General features: G+C 41.0%; 1 protein-coding gene across 1 annotated transcript in view; it reads right to left on the bottom strand.

The window, feature by feature from the left end:
- The window catches only part of SPAG16 (sperm associated antigen 16), a 1,363,505-nt gene that overhangs the window by 945,332 nt on the left and 401,122 nt on the right, over positions 1-17,051 (bottom strand). The window lies entirely within an intron of this gene.

The following is a 17,051-nucleotide window of genomic DNA, read 5'->3' as shown; positions in this document are numbered from 1 at the left end:
ACCAGAAGCAAAAAGGAGGGGGGGTCCCGCCATCTGCCCCGCCACAGCCCAGAGCCTCCCCTCTCTTTGATTCTACTTACCAGGCCCTTAGGGACAGCAGCTCGGCGCATGATGCACCCGGCGGACGGAAATGAGTGCTGTACCTTTAATCCGCTGGGTGCATCATGGTCCTGTGACAGGCTGCGCGTGCCTATCTTCAATCTGTTGCAGCTGGGGATGGTGGCGGGCAGTCAGGCAAGTGAGTGTGTGTGTGTGTCAGGCAAGGCATTGTGTTTGTTAGTGAGGAGGTGGTGTGCAGTGTGTCTGTGTGTGATAGTGAGGGGGAGGCTGCTGAGAGGGAGGCTACTGAGGGGAGGCTGATGACAGGGAGGCTACTGAGGGGAGACTGATGACAGGGAGGCTACTGAGGGGAGGCTGATGACATGGGAGTCTACTGAGGGGAGGCTGATGACATGGGAGGCTACTGAGGGGAGGCTGCTGAGGGGAAGCTGATTACAAGGAGGCTACTGAGGGGAGGCTGATGACAGGGAGGCTACTGAGGGGAGGCTGCTGAGAGGGAGGCTGATGACAGGGAGGCTACTGAGGGGATGCTGCTGAGAGGGAGGCTACTGAGGGGAAGCTGCTGAGAGGGAGGCTACTGAGGTGATGCTGCTGCGATAGAGTCTACTGAGGGGATGCTGCTGCGATAGAGTCTACTGAGGGGATGCTGCTGCGATAGAGTCTACTGAGGGGATGCTGCTGAGGGGGAGGCTACTGAGGGGATGCTGCTGAGAGGGAGGCTACTAAGGAGATGCTGCTGAGGGGAGGCTGATGAGAGGGAGGCTACTGAGGGGAGGCTGATGAGAGGGAGGCTACTGAGGGGAGGCTGATGACAGGGAGGCTAATGAGGGGAGGCTGATGAGAGAAAGGCTATTGAGGGGATGCTGATGAGAGGGAGGCTACTGAGAAGATGCTGATGAGAGGGAGGCTGATGAGAGGGAGACTACTGAGAGGATGCTGATGAGAGGGAGGCTGATGAGAGGGAGGCTGATGAGAGGGAGGCTGATGAGAGGAAGGCTGATGAGGGGATGCTGTTGAAGGGAGGCTACTGAGGGAATGCTGCAGAGGGGAGGCTGCTGAGAGGGAGACTACTGTGGGGATGCTGCTGAGAGGGAGGCTACTGAGGGGGAGGCTGTAGAGAGAGAGTATACTGAGAGGATGCTGACGAGAGGGAGGTTGATAAGAAGGAGGTTACTGAGAGGAGGATGATGAGAGTTAGGCATATGAGGGGGGCTGCTGAGGGGAGGCTGTTGAGGGGGAGGCTGCTGAGGGGATGCTGGTGGGGGGGCTGCTGAGGGGGAGGCTGCAGAGGGGGAGGCTGCTGAGGGGGAGGCTGCTGAGGGGGAGGCTGCTGAGTGGCTGCAGAGCGGGGGCACCAATTTTGTTTCCAGAGGGTGCCAACCTCTGCAGACAGGTAGGGACGAGTAGTTACTAAATGGGGTGGCCCCCCTTCCCCCTTTACTCTTGACTACTTGATAATTTTTTTTATATTATCACTTTGAGTTATGTTTTGAGGTGTATTTGTATTTATATTCTAGAATTTATAGGTTTTTAATGAATACCAATAAGAGATATTTTTAGTAGTGTATAATCGGTGAATATATATATATGCAATAATATACCCCATTTACATTTATTAATTTGGTGATCGCAGGCTGCAGCGGCGACTGTGGGCAGGCTGAGGCGGCGGAAATGGGCAGGCTGATGCGGTAAGCAGGCTGAGACGGCAGTGGTGGGCAAGTTGAGGCAACCATTAGATTCTTCTTGACTGGGCCGCGTAGAGGGGGTCATCCACTTACCTCTCCGACGGCCCCCTGATGTCTTCCAGGACCTGCCGTTGTTATGGCAGCTGGAGGTCACATGACCGCCTCCAGATCTGCCATATATGGTGTCCTGCTAGGCTCAGCCTGCAGCTGAAGTCTAGCAGGAGACAGACAGCGTGAAACTATCAGCAAAGATCTCATGCAATGTAATACATGTCTTTTGCATTGCATGAGATCAGTGATTAAAAAAATAAAAATTAATGTCCCATACAGGACTAAGTAAAAATATAAAAAAAAGTCAAAAAAATGTTTTCAAACTGTTAAAAAAAATCACAAAATAAATAAATAAAATATTAAACCAATAATTCCGTATATTTATGCAAAAACAAAAAAAGTACACATATTTGGTATCGCCGCGTCTGAAACAACCCGATCTATAAAACTGTCACACTAATTAACTCCTTCTGTGCACACCGTAATAAAAATAAATAAAAAACAGAGCAAAAAACTATGCTTTTTCATCATATCGCCAAACAAAAAGTGGAAAAATTGCGATCAAAAAGCAAAATGGAAATAAAAATGGTACCGCTGAAAACGTCATCTTGTTCCGCAAAGAAAAAGCTGCCATACAGCTCTATCAGCTGAAAAATAAAAAAGTTATAGCTCTCAGAATAAAGCGATGCAAAAAAAAAATTTTTTCTATAAAATTGTTTTATTGAGTAAAAGAGCCAAAACATAAAAAAAAACAGTAAGTGTAGTATCGCTGTAAATGTACTGACCCGAAGAATAATGCTGCCTTATCACTTTTACCACAAGCAGAACGGCATAAGAAAAAAACTCAAAAAAAAATTCCTGAATTGTTGGTTTTTGCTAATTTTACCTCCCAAAAAAAGGAAAAGAAAGCGATCAAAAAATGTCACGTACCCAAAAATGGCACCAATAAAAATGTCAACTCGTCCCGCAAAAAACAAGCCATCATATGACTCTGTCGGCTGAAATATGGAAAAATGATAGCTCTCAAAATATGGCGATGCAAAAAATAGATTTTGCAAAAAAAAAGTGTCTTTTAGTGTGTGACAGCTGTCAGTCATAAAAACCAGATATAAATCCGGTTTCTCTGTAATCGCACCGACCCGAAGAATAAAGTAATCTCATCACTTATACCGCACGAGGCAAAAACTAGATTTTGCAAAAAAAAGCGTCTTTTAGTGTGTGACAGCTGTCAGTCATAAAAACCCGATATAAATCTGGTATCTCTGTAATCGCACCGACCCGAAGAATAAAGTAATCTAATCACTTAAACCGCACGAGGAATGGCGTAAAAATAAATAAAACCAATTCTTCACCTGCTACTGATTTGTTTATTATGTCTCCCAAAGATCGCAGTATGGCTCGGCACACATTGATCCTGCGCTCTGCGCTGAGCACTTACACCAGAGTTTCCGTATAAATCTCTGAAATACATGATTCAGAGAGGAAACCATGATGGAAGATTCCCTGTAATGAGGCAGATATAGGCCACTGTGGATGCCGTCTGGCCTGTGATCCCACGGTGTCATTTGTTTTAGGCGTGCATAAAAGTGCGGTTGGCCACAGTTTTGTGCACTTCTGAAAAAAGGGACACCGCTAAACAGAGGCCAGAAGGAGTCCAGAGTAACTCTGCTGCTTCATTACAGTGAATGGATCCCGCAGGGGTTTCATCTGAATTACATCACTTGGAAATTTAGATGGAAACCCCGATGTAAGTGCTCAGCCTAGAGCGCCGGATAAATGTTACGTAAAATGTTCCCAATAAAAGCTTCAACTCAGTCCTCAAAAAAAGCTAGTCCCCACTCAGGTCCGTCATCTGTTAAAAATATAAGGGACTTCCAAGTTACTGGTAGCAGAAAGGCTCTGGAAAAGCGAAATGGCCCTTGCCCCCCAAAAGAAATTCAGAAAATTTGGTGCTCCCAAATCCAAATGCCTATTCTACAATAATTTGTTCTCCAATTGTCAAATTGCACTCCGTCCCTCCCAGATCTCGCCGTATGGCTAAGCGGTACGGTACAGCCACATATGGGGTATTGCCACTTTTAGAAGAAATTGTGTGACACATTTCGGCACCATTTTTACCCATTGCCCTGTGTGAAAATGTAAATTCTGAGGGTAAAACATTTTTTTGTGGTAAATATATAATTATGTTTTCTTCACTGCCCAATGGTATAAATTTAAAAATACTCACTACTTCCCTAGATGAATTCCTTGAGAGGTGTAGTTTACAAAATGGGGTCACTTGTGGGGGTTTCTGCTGTTTCGGCATGTCAGCAACTCTTCAAATGTAACCTATCCCAGCCAACATAGAGCTCCTTTCTCTTCCGAACCCTGCCGTACACCAAAGCAGTGGTTTTCCCCCACATATGGGGTATCGGCGTACTCAGGAGAAATCGCACAACAAATTTCATGGTGCAATTTCTCCTGTTATCCTTATGATAATGCAAAATTAAGGGATGAAAAACGTTTTTGTGGGAAAAATGTGAAAATTTTATTTTTACAGCTCAATATTATAAACTTCTGTGAAGCATCTTGGGGTTCAAGGTGCTCACCACACATCTACATAAGTTCCCTAAGTTTCCAAAATGGTGTCACTTGTGGGGGGTTTCCACTGTTTAGGCACATCAGGAGCTCTCCAAACGCAACATGGCGTCTGCTAATTATTCAAACAAGTTTTACATTCAAAAAGTCTAAGGGCGCTCCTTCCCTTCCGAACCCTGCAGTGCTCCCAAACAGTGGTTTTCCCTCACATATGGGGTATCAGCGAGCTCATGAGAAATTGCACTACAAATTGTGTATTCCATTTTGTCCTGTTACCCTTATGAAAATAAAAAAATTGGGTCTAAAGTAACATTTTTGTGAAAAAAAGTTAAATGTTCATTGTTTTCTTCCACATTCCAAAAATTCCCGTGAAACACCTGAAGGGTTAATAAACTTCTTGAATGTGGTTTTGAGCACCTTGAGGGGTTCAGTTTTTAGAATGGTGTCACTTTTGGGTATTTTATGTAATAAAGGCCCCTCAAAGTCACTTCAAATAAGATGTGGTCCCTAAAAAAATGTTTTTGTACATTTTTTGGAAAAATGAGAAATCGCTGGTCAAATTTTAACCCTTATAGCTTCCTAACAAAAAAAAATTTTGGTTCCAAAATTGTGCTGATGTAAAGTAGACATGTGGGAAATGTTATTTATTAACTATTTTGTGTGACATATCTTTATGATTTAAGGGCATGAAAATTCAAAGTTTGAAAATTGCAACATTTTTGCCAAATTTCTGATTTTTTCACAAATAAACGCAAGTGATATCGAAGAAATTTTACCACTAACATGAAGTACAATATGTCACGAAAAAACATTCTCAGAATCAGGGGAATCCGTTGAAGCGTTCCAGAGTAATTACCTCATAAAGTGACAGTGGTCAGAATTGAAAAAATTGGCCTGGTCACGAAGGCAAAAACAGGCTCTGGCGCGAAGTGGTTAAAGAAAAATAATTAAAATATACCTAAAAAAGTACTGGGTATTATAAAAAATGTTTAATAGGTTAGAGCAGAGTAGGGCCCAACCAGAAGTCCTGGTAGCGGTTTAATAAATCTTTTGGCCAAAACAAAAGCTGCTGGCAATGTATGTGATCTGGTGTTAGTGGTGCAGAATGGAGTTTTTCCAAGAGTGGGCGGTGGGACTGTGGAACGTTCGAGGGGTGGAGGCAGAGCTGGGGTGGAACCTGGGTGGAGTCTCAAGGGGGTCCGAAAATTTTGACTATATGGGGCCCTGAAATTCCTAGTGGCAGTCCTGCATACAGTATTAGCATCATCCTCTACACCTACAGTGCTGCTCACCATTATTGGAACTCCTTCATTTTTTTTCATAAACTGTACAATTTAGCTTTAGAAATAAATGGAAATGTACCAAAGTTATATCCTCAGGATTTTTTAATTAGTGGTCCAAAGTAATACAGCAAGAAAATATTATTTTTCAACTTCCATGTTGCAATTTCAAAGAAAAAAAAGAATAAATAGCATGGGCAGCATGGTGGTTCAGTGGTTAGCACTGCAGCCTTGCAGCACTGGGGTCCTGGGTTCAAATCCCAACAAGGACAACATCCGCAAGGAGTTTGTATGTTCTCCCCAGGTTTGTGTGGGTTTCCTCCGGGTTCTCCGGTTTCCCCCCACATTCCAAAGACATACTGATAGGGAAATTAGATTGTGAGCTCCAATGGGGACAGTGCCCAAAATGTCTGTAAAGCGCTGTGGAATTAATGGCGCCATATGAGTGAGTAAAATAAATAAATAAAAATAAATGTGCAGCAATAAAGGCACCCGTACTTAATACTTGGTTGCACACCCTTTGGCATTGATGACAGCCACCAAACGTTTCTTGTAGCCATCTATAAGCTTCTTGCAATTCTCAGCTGGAATTTTCTCCCACTCTTCCTTTGCAGTTTGTTCAAGCTCTTGAATGTTTGCAGGATTCTTTTTCCCAATGGCAGATTTCAGCTCACCCCAAAGAGTTTCAATGGGATTGAGGTCAGGACTCATTGCTGGCCATTTTAAAACAGTCCATTTTTTTATTTTTCAACCATTCCTGTGTATTTTTGGATGTGTGCTTTGGGTCATTGTCTTGCTGGAGGACCCATGATCTTCGACTCAAACCAAGTTTTCTTACACTGGGTAGGACATTTGGCTCTAAAATCTCTTGATAAATCTCTGATTTCATGATTCCTGTGATACGGTCAAGGCCTCCATTACCAGACGCAGCAAAGGAACCCCACAGCATTTTGGATCCTCTGCCATGTTTAACTGTTGGTAAGGTGTTCTTTTCCTTTTAAACTTCATTGCTTTGTCTGTAAACAAACTGTTGCTTTGCATTGCCAAAAAGCTCTATTTTTGTTTTATCTGTCCATGGAACATTTTCCAAGAAGGATTGTGGTTTGTCAAGGTACTCTTTGGCAAAGATCAGTTGTTCCTTTTTATGTCTTTTCTTCAGCAATGGTTTATTCCTTGTCGTTTGCCCATAAAGTTCTGGTTGATTTAGTGTGTGGAGTATGGTACATGTTGAAACCATGACACCAGGCAGTTCTAGGTTGGCCTTTCGGTCTTTGGATGTTTGATGTGGTGTTTTTTCCACCATTCGCACCAACCTTCGAAGACCTCTCATTAATTTTCCTCTTTCACTCATGTACAGGGAGGCTCTTGACTGTTTCATGCATGGCAAACTTCTTAATAACATTGTGCACTGCTGAAACTGGGATATCAAGGTCTTTGGAGATGGCCTTATACCCTTTGGAAGTCTTGTGTTTGCTAATAAAAGCAGTTCTGATTTCCTCAGACAGCTCCTTTGTCTTCACCATTGTGACAAAGGAACAGGGCCTACCATGTGTTTTTTTAAAACACTGAAGTCATCATTCATTGGCTAATTCATGTCACATGGGCACCGACAATTAATCACAGGAGAATCTCTTTTGTGATTTACCACAAGCGAGTCAAAATGTTTCCATACTAAATTAACATAAAGGGTGCCAATACCAGTGTCACAGCAAGCTTTAGGTTTTTCTATTGTTCCCTCCCATTGTTTTTTGTTTTTAATTATTGTTTATCATTTGCTCTTTTGTTTTTAACATGAAAGATCTATACAAAAAAAACAGTTTCAGGCTATGTGCTCACGATGCAGAAATGCAGATTGTACATGCGTTTTCCTGCCAGGGACATGCGGATGCGAAGCGTTCTTCACTTGCATTTCCGCATGCGAGTTGACAAGCTCTTTCCAAGCGATTTTAGCATCACTTGGAAAGTGCTTGTCAACTTGGTCACACTATATAAATCCATGCAGACGGCATGGATTTATATACTGTGACCCGAGAGAAGGTCAAAAAATAAAAAAATAAATCTATACTTACCTTCTGATGACCCCCGCAGTCTTGATTTCCTCCGTCCCGGCTGCCGTCAGCGATAGAGTGAAGGACTTGCCGACGTCAGCGTCGCGTGACCCGTCACATGACTATGACGTCAGCGCAGGTCCTTCATTCCATCGTTAACTGCTGCCAAGCAAGGAGGAGCGCACCGCGGGCCGCCAGAAGGTAAGTATATATTTATTTTTTATTTTATTCTTTTTTTTACAGTTTTCAATGGTACCCAGATCCGGAGGAGAGTCTCCTGTCCTCCACACCCGGGTACCATCCGCACATTGAAACGCATGGAATGCGCATCTACATATGCAGTGATGCGTAATCCATGCGTTCCAATGCAAGTCAATGGCGGCGAAAACGCCGCACTTCCGCAAAATCATTGGCAGTGCTGCGTTTTTTTCTGCAATGATAATCTGCAGCGGAAATTTCTGCAGCATGTGCACAGCACATGCGGATTATCATTGGGGAACATGGCAGGCCTTCTACCATGCGTTTTTTAAGCATTTCTGCAGCGCTTTTGCCGCTGTGTAAACGCTTAAAAAACGCATCGTGGGCACACAGCCTACCTTGATTAAAATTTTCAGGAGCTGTGTACTTAAACCTCATTGGTGGCAAGAACGATGAGCAGGACTGTATCTGTATTGCTGGATTTGACTTTAAACCAGAGACAAGACTGCAGCTAAAAAGCAATCTCACATATCTATTCTGATGTTTAAGCAGCACTAACAAAAATGATTTACCCAGAATACAGCAATCCAGGAACATTACCATTTATGACACTGCTTCATAAGACAATAATAGCGGAAGTTCACTGTTGTTCCAAGGTTAATGATTTCAATAGACTGTGAATAAGTGAAGTACATGTATATCAAGCAACAAGTTATTATGACTTGCCAAAATTAGATTTAAAGTTTTATGGCAGAAAGTAGCTGTGCATTTTTTCTGTTAACAAAAATGCCGAGCAACTATTTTCTACAGTCAGGAACAAGTGGTTTATTCATCGCACCTATTGCAGTTATACATGCGATACACATACAGTACGTACAAGATGTGTATATTATAATACACATAATATGCATATTCAAAACAGTTATTAACCCATAGTATTTATACTCCATCAGTCAGTTTCAGCTGAATCAAAAATATATGACAAAAAATAGCTTTGATGGGACCCTTTCTCATTGCAGAAATCTAGATGGTGTAGGGAGCCTTCCAAGCAATGCTCCTGGTGAAAAGTATGTAAATTAGCTCTTCTCTAGAGCTCTAGAGGGGAGAAACTGTGTCTCTATTGACCAACAGATTATTGCTCAACCCATAAAGGATCCTTGAAATATGAAACACTGGACTAAATATGATGTATCTTTCCTTGGAGAAAGAGACTGGTTTAGCTGAAAACCTTAGTAATGTTTCAAGGCTCTTTTACTGGTCAGACATTAAATGTCAGGGTAGCTGCCTAAAAGTGACAAAAAAAAGCCAGTCTCCTTCCTTCAGGGGAGAGCTCATCTGTAGAGACTGATGAGATCACAGATTGTGTTTATCAGACTGTGGCATAGAATACTACTAATGTGCCATATGATGGTACTGTTTTGTAACATAAATTTTCATCTGACAATGTTGTGGCATATTCACCAGCCCTCCGTGCAGCCAACCAAATAATTGCTAAATTATAATTGAGATTAATAGAAGAAATAAGCCTGAAACAAGATGTGGTACTATAGTCTGAGGTTCTTAGCACCTGTAAAAGTGATCACACAATCTGAAGTAATTTAAGTATAAAATGTATATCTACATGTTCGGGCCACAATGCGAAAAGTACCATAACAATTTGTTACCAACTTGTCCGGGCTCCAGTGCTGGTCAACAACTATCAAATTTGAAATACCTTCTCTCTCTGCTTTCACGCAAGTTGTGCTATAATAGTAACACCTGATCATGATCCTAGCCCTCTTTAGGCCCACTCAGGCTGCTGCTCAATACCTGAGTATTCAGGTAGTAGTGCATGATGCCACGACGTGCATGCTATACAACTCTGACCACTTGACTTACCTAACTCAGCTATAGCTGGGCTCTACTACAGCTATAATAGTGTGCCTCCTGACAAACACTCCTCTCTGCTGTTCCAATGTGCTGTCACAAATTCAGCTGTGCTTACAACAAAGTTCTTTTCTGCTGCCTCAGATATACTGTTCAAAGGTGCTCTTTTTATACTAGGTTCTGCTACAGCAAGGTGCCTTTCTGCTGTCTCAGTTCTGCTGTTCAATGCTGCTGTTCACACATTTGGCTCCACTACAAGAGCCCATCCGCTGTCTCAGCTCTGCCCTTCTCATGTGCTGTCTGCACATTTGCCTCCGCTACAATAAAAAGCCTGTCTGACTTCTCAGTTCTGCTGTTCCAAGCTACTGCCTGAATATTCGGCTTTCCTACAACAAAGTACTTTTCTGCCTCCTCAGCTCTGTTGTTCCAAGGCCCATACTGCTACTTTAAGGTTCCCTAGCTACATGACTCTGCCTTTCCATGGCACATGCTGGCATCTCCAGCTCTATCATTTCTCTCTATTGCACATGCAAATCCATGCTGCCCCAGAAGTTGAGTTATTGCTCCACCTCTACTGTTTCTCATGCTGTCTGGCCTATCCAACTCCGCTATATCAATACCTCCAATCTGTGCAGCTCACTGTGATTTATTCTATAGCTTAGCAAATCTACCTCACCAGGTGAGCCCATAACACAATCATTAAACATTTGTGACATTTTAAATAAATTACTGACATTTCTGCAATTTAATGTTCTTTTATCTCCAAGAAAAAGTTATACAATTTTACACAATACTTTCTGCATCTATTCCGCATGCTTTTCAAAATCTCAGCTGGCTTCTTTATCATTGTTTACTGTTGCTGGATAAAAATTGGTTTTGGTCAAAGAAAATATACATACTGCAGATGGTCAGCTTGTTAAAAGACACAGCGTCTTGTAACAAGCTGATCGTGATCGTTACATGTCCAGGACTGATTTTCTCATGAGGTTAACCAATGAAATTCTCATTATTTCTTTCATATAGCTATATTGACACTTGAAGACAGGATAACAAAAATCTCAATTATATAAAAATGCTATAAAAAATCCTCCACTTGTCAAACAAAACATTTTCAAACGGCATAAACAACCAAATAGATTGTTTTTTTTTAACCAACCCATGACACAAACTGTTCAAAATGTGTCCATTCAATAAAAGGATTTAAAAGTTTCTTCTTTTATCACTCTTTAAATGAAGTCACTTTTTGTAGCAACATGTCTATAGATGGGAGTGTCGCAACTTAAAAAAAATTACTGCCAAGTGCAATGTTACCATGACGATAGATAAAATTCCAATTTCATGATCTCTGAAAAGAACAAGTTACAGCCTTTAATTTGCCAATTTTTTACAGAATGAATTTGAAAGGAACATTTTGTTGTAGTTGCTATTTTCCTGACTGTAATATACAATATATAAATATACAGAATGGGCTTTGACTAGAAATATTCATCTTTGTCCTGCAAAATTATTTAAAACAAAAACAACAATTATATAATATACAGGTGCTTCTCACAAAATTAGAATATCATCAAAAAGTTAATTTATTTCAGTTCTTCAATACAAAAAGTGAAACTTGTATATTATATAGAGTCATTACAAACAGAGTGATCTATTTCATGTGTTTATTTCCGTTAATGTTGGTGATTTATGGCTCACAGCCAATGAAAGTCATTATCTCAGTAAATTAGAATAATTAACAAAAAACAAATGGCTTCCTAAGCATTTAAAAAGGCCCCTTAGTCTGTTTCAGTAGGCTACACAATCATGGGGAAGACTGCTGACTTGACAGATGTCCAGAAGGCAGTCATTAACACACTCCACAAGGAAGGTAAGCCACAAAAGGTCATTGCTAATGAAGCTAGCTGTTCACAGAGTGCTGTATCCAAGCATATTAATGGAAAGTTGAGTGGAAGGAAAAAGTGTGGTAGAAAAAGGTGCACAAGTGACCGGGAAAACCGCAGCCTTGAAAGGATTGTTAAGAAACGGGCATTCAAAAATCTGGGGGAGATTCACAAGGAGTGGACTGCTGCTGGAGTCATTGCTTCAAGAGCCACCACACACAGGCGTATCCAGGACATGGGCTACAAGTGTCGCATTCCTTGTGTCAAGCCCCTCATGACCAATAGACAACGCCAGAAGCGTCTTACCTGGGCCAAGGAGAAAAAGACCTGGACTGTTGCTCAGTGGTCCAAGGTGTTGTTTTCAGATGAAAGTAAATTTTGCATTTCATTTGGAAATCAAGGTCCCAGAGTCTGGAGGAAGAGTGGAGAGGCCACAATCCAAGCTACTTGAGGTCTAGTGTGAAGTTTCCACACTCAGTGATGGTTTGGGGAGCCATGTCATCTGCTGGTGTAGGTCCACTGTGTTTTATCAAGACCAAATTCAGTGCAGCCATCTACCAGGAAATTTTAGAGCACTTCATGCTTCCCTCTGCCGACAAGCTTTTTGAAGATGGAAACTTTATTTTCCAGCAGGACTTGGCACCTGTCCACACTGCCAAAAGTACCAATACCTGGTTTAAAAACAACAATATCACTGTGCTTGATTGGACAGCAAACTCGCATGACGTCAACCCCATAGAGAGTCTATGGGGCATTGTCAAGAGGAAGATGAGAGACACCAGACCCAACAATGCCGACGAGCTGAAGGCTGCTATCAAAGCAACCTGGGCTTCCATAACACCTCAGCAGTGCCACAGGCTGATCGCCTCCATGCCACGCTGCATTGATGCAGTAATTGATGCCAAAAGGAGCCCCGACCAAGTACTGAATGCATTTACTGAACATACATTTCAGTAGGCCAACATTTCGGATTTTAAAAACATTTTTCAAGCTGTTGTTATAAAGTATTCTAATTTACTGAGCTAATGACTTGTGTAAGCCATAATCATCAACATTAACAGAAATAAACACTTGAAATATATCACTCTGGTTGTAATGATTCTATATAATATATGAGATTCAGTTTTTGTATAGAAGAACTGAAATAAATTAACTGTTTGATGATATCCTAATTTTGTGAGAAGCACCTGAATATACATACGCACACATACACTCAATATATATATACACAGGGTAGGCCATTTATATGGATACACCTAAATTAAATGGGAATGGTTGGTTCTATCAAGTTCTGTTTGTGGCACATTAGTATATGGGAGGGAGAAACTTTTACAGATGGGTGGTGACCATGGCGGCCATTTTGAAGTCGGCCATTTTGGATCCAACTTTATTTTTTTCAATGGGAAGAGGGTCATGTGACACATCAAACTTATTGAGAATTTCATAAGAAAAACAATAGTGTGCTTGGTTTTAACGTACCTTTATTCTTTCATGTTTTTTTTTACAAGTTTATGACCACTTATAAAATGTGTTCAAAGTGCTGCCCATTGTGTTGGATTGTCAATGCAACCCTCTTCTCCCACTCTTGACACACTGATAGAAACACCGTAGAAGAAATGCTAGCACAGGCTTCCAGTATCCGTTGTTTCACATGCTGCACATCTCGTATCTTCACAGAATAGACAATTGCCTTCAGATGACCCCAAAGATAAAAGTCTTAGGGGGTCAGATCGGGAGACCTTGGTAATAATTCAACTGGCCCACGACGACCAATCCACTTTCCAGGAAACTGTTCATGTAGGAATGCTCGGACCTGACACCCATAATGTGGTGGTACACCATCTTGTTGGAAAAACTCAAGGAACGTGCCATCTTCAGTGCATAAAGAGGACAACACATCATCATGTAGCAATTTCAGATATCCAGTGGCATTGAGGTTTCCACTGATGAAGAATGGCCCCACTATCTTTGTACCCCATATACCACATCATACCATCACATCAAGATATGAGATGTGCAGCATCTAAACAATGGATACTGGAAGTCTGTGATAGCATTTCTTCTGCAGTGTTGCTATCATGAAATTCTCAATAAGTTTGAGATAAGTTGATATATATATATGTGTGCGAAACTCTATATAAAAACAATATATAATATACAAGGGTGAGTAAAAAATTAGTTGCACTCTGGTTGTAAAATTTATTTTAATCATCTTTCACAAAAGATGAATATATCACTTTCACAAAAGATGAATATATCACTTTTCAGCTTAATCTCCCTGCTTTTCAATATACTTTGTCCATCTGTCAACAAAGCTTTTTTATTCCTTCATAAAAAAATATTTTAGGCTGAGCTGTAAGTAACAAATGCACTCCTGTCTTCACTCCTTCATCAGCTGTAAATCTTCATACTCGCAGGCCTTCTTCCAGTGAACCAAACAGGTGATAGTATGACGGGGCAAGATCAGGACCTATACGAAGGATGCTTTAAAGGGAATCTGTCACCAGATTCCCTTTAAAGAGATCCTGATTCCAGTGATGTATCACTTAATTTACTATGTGCAGTAGTTTTGACACAATCAGAGATCTTAGATGTATCAAGAAGCAGAGCTGAGAAAGCTAACCCAGCCCACACAGGATCTCTATGTAGATTATCTATAGATAATTCCCTTTAAAGAGATCCTGACTCCAGTGATGTATCACTTAATTTACTGTGTGCAGTAGTTTTGACACAATCAGAGATCTTAGATGTATCAAGAAGCAGAGCTGAGAAAGCTAACCCCGCCCACACAGGATCTCTATGTAGATTATCTATAGACAGGGAGCTGCTTATCAAAGGAGGCATCGTTGGTAGAATAGCAGTCTAGCTGCTCTTCCTTGATGCAAATCAGAAGTGGGGCAATCATTGTTTGTAAAAATGTAAAAAAAAATATATATAAAAACTTGAATCACCCTTCCTTTTCCACAGTTAACAATAATAAACTGTGAAACTGATCTATCTAAATATTAAATTAATTAATACGATCTGTATAAACTATAAAGAAAAAAAAATCAAAAAGCCAGAATTGCAGGATTTTGGTTTCCGCGACTCTACAGAAAAAACGTTAAAAAAAACACACACAAAAAACAAGCCCTCACACAGCTCTGTCGACTGAAAAATAACAATGTTACGAATTTTGAAAAATGTTGACTCAAGTGAATTTTTTTTTTTTTAACAAATTTCTGAATTTTTTCCACCACTTAAATAAAAAAATATGCAAGTTTGGTTTTGGCATAATAGAAATTACCTGGACAATCATGTTTCCAGGTCATTTTTACTGTCAAAATGGAAGTAAAAAAAAAAACAAAAACCTAAAATACAATTGTGAGATTGTGCTTTTTTTGCAATTTCACTTCACTTAGAATTTTTTTTTGCCATTTTCCAGTAAACTGTATGATAAAATGGATGATGTAAATCAAAAGTACAACTAAAGTACACAAAACAATAAGTCCTCATATGGCTTTGTCAGCAAGAAAATAAAAAAAGTTATGGCTCTTGGAAGAAGGGAAGGGAAAAATGAAAGCACAAGAAAGACCAATCGCTCGGTCCTTAAGGGGTTAATTCCATGCTGCTGTACATGTCAAGAGGGTTTATATACAAAATATATAGATAAATTACAGTGAACAAACTAACAGTGACAGAGTGGTGTAGAGCGGGGGGAGGACCCTGCCTTCATGGGTTTACAATCTACAGGGCATGGGTGGGGATGCCATTTCTTCTGGCCTACAGGCAGTTTCCACTGGCCATTTAATTACTCCTTACATTTGCCTGTGCTAGTGACAGAAAGGTCTTTGCCAGCGGAGTTAGCGTGCGCTGCGCTACTGTCCCTATAATGAAGTCAGCTGTTGCAGTGTCTTGTTTGTGATATATATGCATCATCTCCAGTGTCTCCTATGTAATGTACATGCACCAGCCCAAGTGTCTCCTATGTGATGTATATGAACAGCTCCAGTGTCTCCTATGTGATGTTTTTGATCCAGCCCCAGTGTCTTGTATGTGCTGTATATACACCAGCCCCAGCTCTATGCACGTATGTAGTCTATTTTTGAATAAAATTTGTTACAAACTTGAAACGCTTAATAAAGCTTCTATTAAATACCAACAAAGCGTGGAACTGCTACTTTTTCAGCAGCAGCACGGTCAACCAGAAACGTCCATTACCTTTTACTCCTCAACATATGCAGATGATGATTTTCTTCTATCTGTGAGTGTGACTGCAGCAGCTGAATACCCTACAGGCATACAATGGGGTTGCGACATACACAACCTGGTAAGGTGAGCAACCCCCTCACCTTCCCCTAACCTCTCTACCTTATACTGTATCACCACCTGTAACACCGGATTAATTATTTTTATAAATTGATCGATCGGGCGATTTTGAACTCGGCGACACCAAATATGTGTATTTTTGATTTGATCTTTTATATTTTTTAAATTTTTTAATAAATTTTTTTTTTTACTTTTCACATGCTTCAATATCCATATTGTCCATGGGAGACTAGAAGCTGCGATCATTCGATCGCTTGTGTTACACATAGAATGGCTTCAGCCCTGCTGTGTATAGCAAAAATGCTCACTTGCTATGAGCGCCGACTGCTGGGTGGCGCTCAAAGCATCCCAGCAATGACAACCGCAGGGGTCTCTTGCAGACCCTGTGTTGTCATGCCAACCCATCGGCGACCAGCGGTCATGTGATACGGGCGCCAATGGGCGGGATTAGTGACGCACTTCTGGTAAGCTTGAGTTAAATGCTGCTGTCAGAGATGGACAGTGGCATTTAACAAGTTAACAGCAGCGGGTGGATCGCGGTTCCACCCGCAGATGTTAGGGGCACATGTCAGCTGTACAGATCAGCTGTCATGTGTCCAAAAACATGCGGGCTCAGTGTCAGAGCCCACATGGAGTGCAGGGATATGACCTTGGAGCTAGTCATACGTCCAAGGTCATAAAGGGGTTAAATAATGATGGATTAACAAGGGAATAGTCCATGCAGCCCATTAAACACCTTTTGAGATAATTGTCTAATTACTTTTGGTCTTTTTAAAAAGAGGCAGCTATATATTAAGAGCTGTAATGTCTAAACCCTTACTCCAATTAGGATGTGAATACCCTCAAATTAAGGCTGAGAGTCTGCACTTTAAGCCCATATTGATTAGATAAATGTATCTTGAATTTATTTTTGTAAACAGATAAAATGCAAAAATTTGCGGCACTGTTTAAATATTTCTGGACCAATCTGTATATACTCACACATATAGATACATATGTATTATGTATCAGGGCCAGTATTAGATAAAGTGTTGCCCTGTGCAAATGTAAAAGTAGGGCTCCAAATGCTGACATATTGTAGCATCACACAGAAACATT

Source organism: Phyllobates terribilis, unplaced genomic scaffold (assembly GCF_046119375.1).
Source record: "Phyllobates terribilis strain yellow unplaced genomic scaffold, ASM4611937v1 Scaffold_9__5_contigs__length_417890890, whole genome shotgun sequence".
NCBI classification, from domain to species: domain Eukaryota; kingdom Metazoa; phylum Chordata; class Amphibia; order Anura; family Dendrobatidae; genus Phyllobates; species Phyllobates terribilis.
Note: the sequence above shows the minus strand (reverse complement) of the source record. Positions and strands in the feature narration are given on the sequence as shown.